The sequence below is a fragment of the Balaenoptera musculus genome, chromosome 14 (genome assembly GCF_009873245.2).
Source record: "Balaenoptera musculus isolate JJ_BM4_2016_0621 chromosome 14, mBalMus1.pri.v3, whole genome shotgun sequence".
Taxonomy (NCBI): domain Eukaryota; kingdom Metazoa; phylum Chordata; class Mammalia; order Artiodactyla; family Balaenopteridae; genus Balaenoptera; species Balaenoptera musculus.
Window position 1 is genome coordinate 80,047,284 of NC_045798.1, and position 9,573 is coordinate 80,056,856.

The window sequence follows — 9,573 nt, forward strand, 5'->3', positions numbered from 1 at the left end:
GCGGTGTTAGGTAACACTACAGAGGTAATCATATTGCAATATATAAGTGTATCAAATCAACACATTGTACACATTAAACTTGCACAATGTTATATGTCAATTATATCTCAATAAAGCTTGAAAAATTGTATATAAATAGAAATAAAATTATTAAAAAGAGAGAGATCCCACCAAGCTCTGGAGCCCTTTCTACCATGTGAGGACACAATGAGAAGTTTGTCACCTGGGAGAGGCCCCTCAGCCAACCATGCTGGCATCCTGACCTGGGACTTTCAGGCTCCAGAACTGTGAGAAATAAATTTCTGTTGTTTATAAGCTACTCAGTCTGTGGTACTTTGCTATAGCAGCTCGAACAAGCTAAGATAGCACTATAATAAAAATTATTAATGCTACATCTCTGATTTCCATCAGACTTTTTTTTGTTAGTCTCCACGATACCATGCATGCATAAGTGTGAGAGCAAGAAAATTCTACAAAATCCATAGAATGAAACTAGAGCAGTTAATAAACCAAACGCTGTGGTACACTGTTAATTCGGGTCCATGTAAAGGTCCAGTATGAACAGTATTAACATTGTGAGACTGTGTTTAAACAATTGTTGATTACTTATGTCTTATTTTTACCCAGATGATAGATGTGTGTATTTTTAAGGAAACAATGATTTTGGTCTGTTTTTTTTTTTTTTTTTTTTTGAATAGAAAACATGCCTTGAGAAAAACCTTTCACTCTTTTACCTGAATTTATAAATCTGGGTCTCAGCATTTGTTTTGGAGGGAAAGTGGGGAATGAGAATATCAGGTCCCAACATTTAGTATGTAGGTTCCAGTAATATAACAACATTATACTGCATATTTTATGAATTGAAAATAGGACACCATGTCTATGCAGACAGAGCCCTACGGGTGAAGGGGTAGGGTATAGAATCTTGTCTTAGTCTGCTTTGGAAAAATGCTATAAAAACTGCTATAAAAAGCTACCACAGACTAGGTTGTTTATACACAACATTTATTTCTTATAGTTCTAGAGACTGGGAAGTCCAAGATCATGATGCCAGCAGATTCAGCGTGGTGTCGTGTGAAGACCGATTCTTGGTTTGTAGACAGTGCCGTGTGGTGGAAGGGCAAGCAAGCTCTCTGGTCTCCTTTATAAAGGGCACTAATCCCATTCATGAGGGCACTTCCCTCATGACCTAATCATCTCCCAAAAGCCCCACCTTCAAATAACATCACCTCAGGGCTTAGGATTTCAACATAAGACTTTTGGGAGAACACAAACATTCGGAGCATAGCAAATCCCCTGATCTCAGTCACTCCTTTTCTCTTCTGCAGGGTACACAGACTTCACACATGTAGGCTGTGCCCTGACAGATACCCACTCACTGCCTTCTGTGCAGTATGGTAACATTGCTCTCATTCAGTCCTGGCAGCCTCCAATCCAGAGATACTGTTTGTTCATTCCACAAGAAAAACCCTGCTAATCTTCAGATAGGGTACAGAGAAGTGGCTTCAGGGTGCAGAATGGACACTTCTCTTATAGATATTCACCTTATCCCTGATTTATGCCACACTTTCAGCTCACATTTAGGGAAACCTGAAGCCACTAATTCCTAAGCATTTTGAGAATTTTGTCAGGGAAATCAGGGAGCATCTTGAGTTCTCCACCATTAGTTTACGATTATTCTTTCTTGCGTCTGTTAAGTCAGTTATCACCTTTACATTTGCTCTCCAGCTTTTGTACTTTGTTGTTTTCTTCATTTATATTCTCCTTTTTTTTGTGGAATCACCTCTTAAAAATCCCAGTACTGTCATTTTAGGGGGATTCTCTGAGGCAAGGGAGGTAAATCCATATACTTAGTTCAGTGATTCTATATGAAGTGATCATAGGCTTTTGAAAAGAACATGTTTATAGTATTATCTATCTTTTTGCCTACATCCTTGAGGTGTTCAACACTAAAAGAGAAAAACATAAAAGGGAAATCATGAATGTGGATAGAAAAGCAGAAAACTGCTAGAAAATATAAGGTGACATTTCAAATACAACCTGGATGATATTACCTGCCTGAAGAAGAGGTTTCTTTCAAAACTATTTGTTTCTCCAGTCATATTCTATTACTCACACATACAAATATCATAATGTAAAATTTAGCTCAATCCAAACACATTATCAAAGCAAAAAAAATAGCAGAGCAAAACAAAGCCTAAAATATTTATGCTACACTGATCACCTGCTACTCCCAATATTGTCAATTTTCTCTGCACCATATGTAGACTGTTCAAAGAAACATTGGTATGGTGTTCTGGACATATACTAACTAAATAAACTTAATGTAATTGCCTGGCAGTTCTCAAATACATTGAAAATGGCTTGCTTTGTTTTAAGATAACATTTTAAAGTTTTTTTTTCCAGTCATTTTATGAAAAGAGGTGTAAAAGCTGAATCTTCAAGAGGCAAAATATGCTCTTTCTGTAATTAATATTATAATTTGAGGGAATGTAAAACTGTGTAAGTCAATGTAGATCATATCATTTGAAGTATTTATTCTGCTGAATAATGTTAAACTTTGCTTCCAAACAATAAACTCCGTGACTAAAAATTATACAATTTTATATTAATATATAAACATTTCTTCAGCTTTCCATTTGTTTAGTGTGTGGGATGCAATCAAGTAGGTGTACTGAGGAACTTGTATTAGTAATTGGTAATTTTCTTGCAATTAGCCAAAGATTTTTGTTAATTTGGGGGAGAGAAGATAATATGAGAGAAAAAAGAGGGATATAAATATTGAACTAAGAATCAGGGAAACTGGCATTAGAATTTTGGGTGAAAGAAATTAACCAGGTGTACATAAAGTACTGTTATTTCGCCTTTGTATACCATGAGCTAATAAATTGAAATGTCTGTTTCATGACCTGCGGAAATCAGGAAGCCTTTTTGTCACTACCAAAGGCAAACATAGATTTTGTTTAGGCTGTTGGAATGCAATCACCCTGCTTGAGAAGAAAAGTAAAACTTCATAAATGTTTTCCCTTATATAGATTATCAGAAAATAGCAACACACACACACAAAAACAAAACACAGAATCAGCTTAATTCTGAGGAAGATAAAAAGTTCAAGTACGAAGTCAGGAAGATGAAGAATGAAGAAATATGAAACAGAGAGAGAAAAGGAAAACTCTCAAACTTCCTCAGTGTACACTGCATATCATTGAAACTAAAGGGATATCAAAACATGGAGAAAAATGTGGTCCTTATGCAGATTTTAAAAATTGGAACTACATTTACTGTGGCAAGCCCAAATCAAGTGTGATCCACACGTACACAGTTTCATTTATTGTATTTTACCAAGTTAGATGGTGTTAAGGAACCCAAGGGACCGACTTATTGAACCAAAATCCCAAGATATCAATTTATTTCAAAGAAGATTAATTTATTAATTTAGAATGAGAGATTTTTCTGGTTTAAACTCATTGTACTATCTCCTGGAAGCAAATCCATCATGGAGATGAAAGTATAGACAAGAATTATGCTTAATGAGAAAAAAACTTAGAACAAAAAAAATGAGACCCCCAAAGGATATTTTCATGTAACAGCGATGTTATGGATTGTCTTTCTAAACTAAGGCTTAATTATGCACTTAGAATACAAGCAACAACAACAACGAACATGAAGAAACTATTTCCTTTTATTATTTCCTAATAATTTCTGGACTCTACCCAAAATGACACCAACCTTTTTAAAAACATCATTATTTCTGAAAGATTATGATTTAAAGGAATTATTATGTTAATTTAAATGCTCATTTATAATCAATTTTAGCCTTAAACATAATTGGAATATTGATAACTGTCTCTCCAAATGCTAAATTCTGCAGATGGCTAATTCCATTTCTCACATGATGATCTCTATTTGTAACATTTCAGAGGAAAAAAATGTTCTATTTGGAGGATGCCACCACCTACTCCTTGGTTATCAGTATATGGTGTACTTCCTTAGTACACTCAAAGGAAATTGATAATAAGATCTCACTCACAAAAACTAAAATAATCTTTGTCTTCATTCACATCTTTGTACTGGAATGAAGCTGTTGCTAATTTTCTTCCCACACATGTGAGATTACACACGTGTTATATGTTTAGCTTTGTACAATACATCTTAGAAAAAGAGGACTGTAGTTCATTTATGGAGAGTCAGAGAGGGCTATCTAACACCAGTATGTGAAAAATGATTGGAGAGTGAGAATTGCTTATTTTGCAGAAGAGAAAGGTTGATATGAGAAAACTTACACATGCTAGCTGATAATGGCTCTTAATATCTGAAGGGCCTACGCATGAAAAAATTGTACTTCCATCCCACCTACTTGGCTTTATGTTCCTTTCAGCAAATCACGTGGTATTGGGTTTTATTAATTCACTTGCCTTCAAAGTTTTAACATGATGGTATTTGGCCAATTACTACCCCACTACTGAAAAATTCTAAATTCAAACTTCACACATTGGTCCTGGTGACAATGTTTTGGCTCTGTTTTTCACAATTAGAAAAGAGATGATTATTAATATTGTTGTTTCTTGAATTTATTTTTGGTACAGTTAAAACTTTTCAAAATTTCAGCATCTTGGTAAATAAATTTGAGAAAAAGAACAATTATTACAAGTTGGCAGTGTTTGTACCATGAATTATTTACTAGTTTTTATTAGAAATACTTGAATAACACTACCAAAATTTATCACAGAGGAATGGGATTTGTGCTTATCTAGACATTATTTTCAGAGCAGAGCTCAATTAAATTTTTATATAAAATAGATGGTAAATACAACTTTTTTTAAAAAATTGATCTTTGTTGTCTTTATTTGATGACTTTTCTATAAGCCTAAGTTCTTAAGAAAGTTGTACATTGCATATTTTATATAACTGAAAGAAATAGCTTTAGGATCTAAAAAATGAAATACTAATATTTTATCTCCTGTTTATTTGCACATCTCTCACTCAATATTATTTTCAGTAGAAAAGTGACTCATTAGTTTTAGTGGGGGGTTTACATATTCTGGTAAGTATTACAGATGATTAAAACTGAGTACTCTTTCAATGAAATTCTGCCATTCGCAGCAATGTGCATATACCTAAAGAATATTATGCTTAGTAAGATAAATCGGAGAAAGACAGACACTGTATGATATCACTTCTTTGTGGAATCTAAAAAATAAAACAAACGAATGTGTATAGCAAAATGGAAACACACTCACAGAGAGAGAAAACAAACTAGTGGCTAACAGTGGGGAGAGGGAAGCAGGAAGGGGCAAGTTAGGGGTATGGGATTAAGAGATACAAACTACTATGTATAAAATAGGTAAGCAACAAGGATAAATTGTTAGCACAGGGAATTATAGCCATTATCTTGTAATAACTTTGAATGGAGTATAATCTGTAAAAATACTGAATTACTATGCTATACAACTGAAACTAATATGATATAGTAAATCAACTATATTTCAAATAAAAAAATTAAAAATTAAAAGGGAAAACCAGTGTGCTTTCAAGTTCTTACTCTCCATTTTTATTTAGATTAATCTGATCAGGTTTATGAAATAAACACCATCATTGAATAAATCTGTGGTGTACAGTTTCTTACGCACAGCAATCAAATAACATATACAGATAAGGTAATAATATAGGTGAATTTAAGCATAATTCATTTTCAAAACTACATCGAATACCTAATGCTCATAAAACACTATTTTTCCCAGGAACTGTTTGAATTGCTTAACATACATTAAGTCACTAAATGGTTGTAGGTTTATTATTAGTTCCATCCTACCTATGAGAAAACAAGCCACAGAGAGGCTCAGACTTGTTCAAGCTGGAAATAGCTCAGCTGGTTTCATACTCAGCCTATGAGGCGCGAGAGTGTTCCCTAGAAAGTAATTTTAATTTCCATCATGTTATAATGCTTCTTATTGAAATTAAGAAATATGTTTGTTCACTTTGTATTTTATGGAATTCATTTTATATAATTAAAATTGTGATTCTCATGCACAAAGGGTTTGAATGTGAGAAATTATAAAGATCAACTCCATGTTTTAACTGAGGCATTTTTCCATTTCGCTGCAAACATGAGCAACTATTTACTATTGTAAATCATTTGAGTATCCATACTATATCAGGGTATGAAGAATCCTTGAACCTTGCTAAATAATTCAGGAAATTTTCATTAATCTTCCTTTCATGCTTGTGATAAAATTTGAACTTCAAATTGAAATCCCAATTTAAATATGAATATCCAATATTGCTGCTGTACGAACTGGGTACCACTTTTAGAGGGTTTCCAGAGTCACAAATGCTTTCAGTTATGTGTACAACAGTAATGTTTAATAAAATATAGAAGGAATTTTCAAGTATCAGTGAGACCACTTCATGAAATTTTAGATTAAAAGGAATAAATCTAAATTATTAGATTAAAAGAGATAAATGTGTGGAAGTAAGTTCATGTATTTATTCATTTACCCAACATTTATTCAGCACCAATTTCGAAATTCACATCCATGTTATCCATGATGATGACCCAAGATGTGGAATATTTGAAACATCAATAGAGTCCACAGTCTCCTTTTAATCTCTGTTTCATAGAAGAATCAACTCTGTTATCAAAGTGTTAAGAAATGCTTTCCCCTCCCTTCCTGACTATCATTGATATCTGACTTCTGCCTGAGTGCCCCCTATAAAGTAGGCTGCTTATTATCTCTCACGCTGCCCTTATACCAGGTTCATTTGCAGAGTAGAAATTTGCTTTATGTACCTCTCACTCTTTCTGTCAGTGTTGTATACCAATTTTCTGGTCATTATCCCCCATTTATCCATCTTTCTCTCTACCCAGATCTTACCTTCATTATTGATACCTAAAATCTTAATACAGATGATTCATCCTCTCCCCTTTACCCACCCACTCTCAGGATCATACCTTGAATCCTGTCACCATAAATACTTGTTTCCTAAGTTTAAAAAAGGGTATTTAGACATCTTGTTTTCTGAAACCACCATATAGCCTTCCTGTGATGAACACCATCAACTCTTTCCTAAGAGATTCTCAAACTAACTCATTTCCAGATATCTACCTATAAAAAGGCAGCACATTTCCTATATTACAGTTGAAATGATAGTTCTAAAAGCTAAATATGATTATGGAAATTCTTTCATCGTACCTTACTGCAACTCTAGAGAAACTGCCCCAAAGTTTTCAATACAACATAAATCTTTCATGAGCCAGCTCTGCTTTTATTCCATAATTTTTCATCATGCCCCACCTCAAGGAACTAAGAAGTACATTTGAAATTACAGAGAACATTGTATTAGTCAAGGTTCACCAGAGAAATAGAACCAATAGGAGATGATAGTTTAGATATATAGATAGATGATAGATAGATAGATAGATAGATAGATAGATAGATAGATAGATAGATAGATAGATAGATAGATAGATAGACAGACAAATAGATATTTTAAGGAACTTGGGCTTTGACAAGACCAAAATCTGTAGGACAGTCTGGCAGGCTAGAAATTCAGGTCACAGTTGATGTTGCAAACTTGAGTCCAAATCCCTTCTCTGGGTAACCTCAATCTTTGCCCTTAAGACCTTCAACTGATTGGATGAGTTTGACCCATGTCACTGAAGGTAATCTGCTTTACTCAGACTCTACTGATGTAAATGTTAATCACATCTGAAAAATATCTTCACAGCAACATCTTAGTCTAGTCTTTGAAAAAACTATTGATCAACATAGCCTAGTCAAGGTGATACACAAAATTAATCATCAGGGACAGCAAGGAAAAACAAAAGATATGTTGAATAAAAAATTGTACATCCATACTGTGCATATTTTAATGAGTATGTATTGACTGTGATGAATGTGTGCAGTGGAACAAATAATGACAAGTTACTCAGTGGTACAGTGTCATACCACATAGGTAGAATGGAGAATACAGCAATGCATAAAATCTGGAAATAATCTCAACATATATCCTTTATATACGTTCATATCTTGTTATACTGTACATTTACCTCTTTCAGATAAAGCTCCAGTTTCTAGTGCAAATGAGTAAATAAATTTTTATTTTAAAAATTTAGAAAAAATTATTTATCTAAAAATTACCAAGAAATAGAAAGGTAGTAGTTACAAAATCTGGTTTAAAAGAATAATTATAATTAAAATATATGTTCTGAGTGGAGAACATATATTTATATCCCTTATTGACATGGAATGAATATAATACACTTTGACATCAAGTTATTTTTGACCATGAGACTTCAGTTGATTGGAGGTAGTTAACCTTTGATGTGAAAACATACGAATGACACTCTCTAGAAAAATTAAATTAAAAAAAAGAAAAGAAAAAGTAGTTTTTGAGGCTGTATACAGACTCTTTAGAGTCACAGGTTAGACTGGGTTGTGGACCACTGGGGAAACTGCCTCCAGCAAATGTCTGAACTTAGGAGAATTGAATGCAAAGAAAGAACCTAACTGAACTAACATTTCTGGGGACATGTTGGTCCAGCACTTGCCAATAGAAGTACATTGCAAGTAAGAAATGAAGGATAAACATGCAAACTTAATATTCTAGTAGCTACATTTTAAAAAGTAAAAATAAACAGGTTGTTACGTTGATTTTAATACCATATTTCACCTAACCCAACACATTCACTATAGTATTTCGACATGAAATCAATATAATATTATTAATTATATTATATATTCTTTGTTTTCACATTGCCTTTGAAAAGCTATGTGTATTTTACACTTATATGACATCTCAGTCCAAACTAGCCTCATTTCTCATGCTCAACAATACATCTGGGGCTTCCCTGGTGGCGCAGTGGTTAAGAATCCACCTGCCAATTCAGGGGACATGGGTTCGAGCCCTGGTCCGGGAAGATCCCATACGCCACGGAGCAACTAAGCCCGTGCACCACAACTACTGAGGCTGTGCCCTAGAGCCTGCGCACCACAACTACTGAGCCCACGCACCACAACTACAGAAGCTGGCGCGCCTAGAGCCTGTGCTCCTCAACAAGAGAAGCCACCGCAATGAGAAGCCCGTGCACCACAATGAAGAGTAACCCCTGCTCTCCCCAACTAGAGAAAGCCCGCGCACAGCAAGGAAGACCTAATGCAGCCAAAAATAAAATAAATTTATTTTTTAAAATTACTTAAAAAAAATACATCTGTCTTGTCACTATCACATAGCAAATATGGCACGTGGTAAATATATAATAAATATTAGTTATTATTACTGGCACTATTTTAAGGAGTTTGATTTTATTTTAAATGCAAAGTAAGACATGAACTGGTTTAAGTAGTGGTGTGACATAATGCAATAAACATTTTAGAACAATGACTCCGCCAGCTGAGCAAATTTGATGTAGATGAATTCTTATTAGAAGTATTTACAGACCAGTTAAGAATTGTTACAATAGTCCGGGTGAGAAAGAATGATGGCATGTAACAGGAGGATAAGAGTCAACGTGGAGATAAGTGAATACATTTGAGATCTGTATAACAAGTATTCAATAGAATCAACAGAACT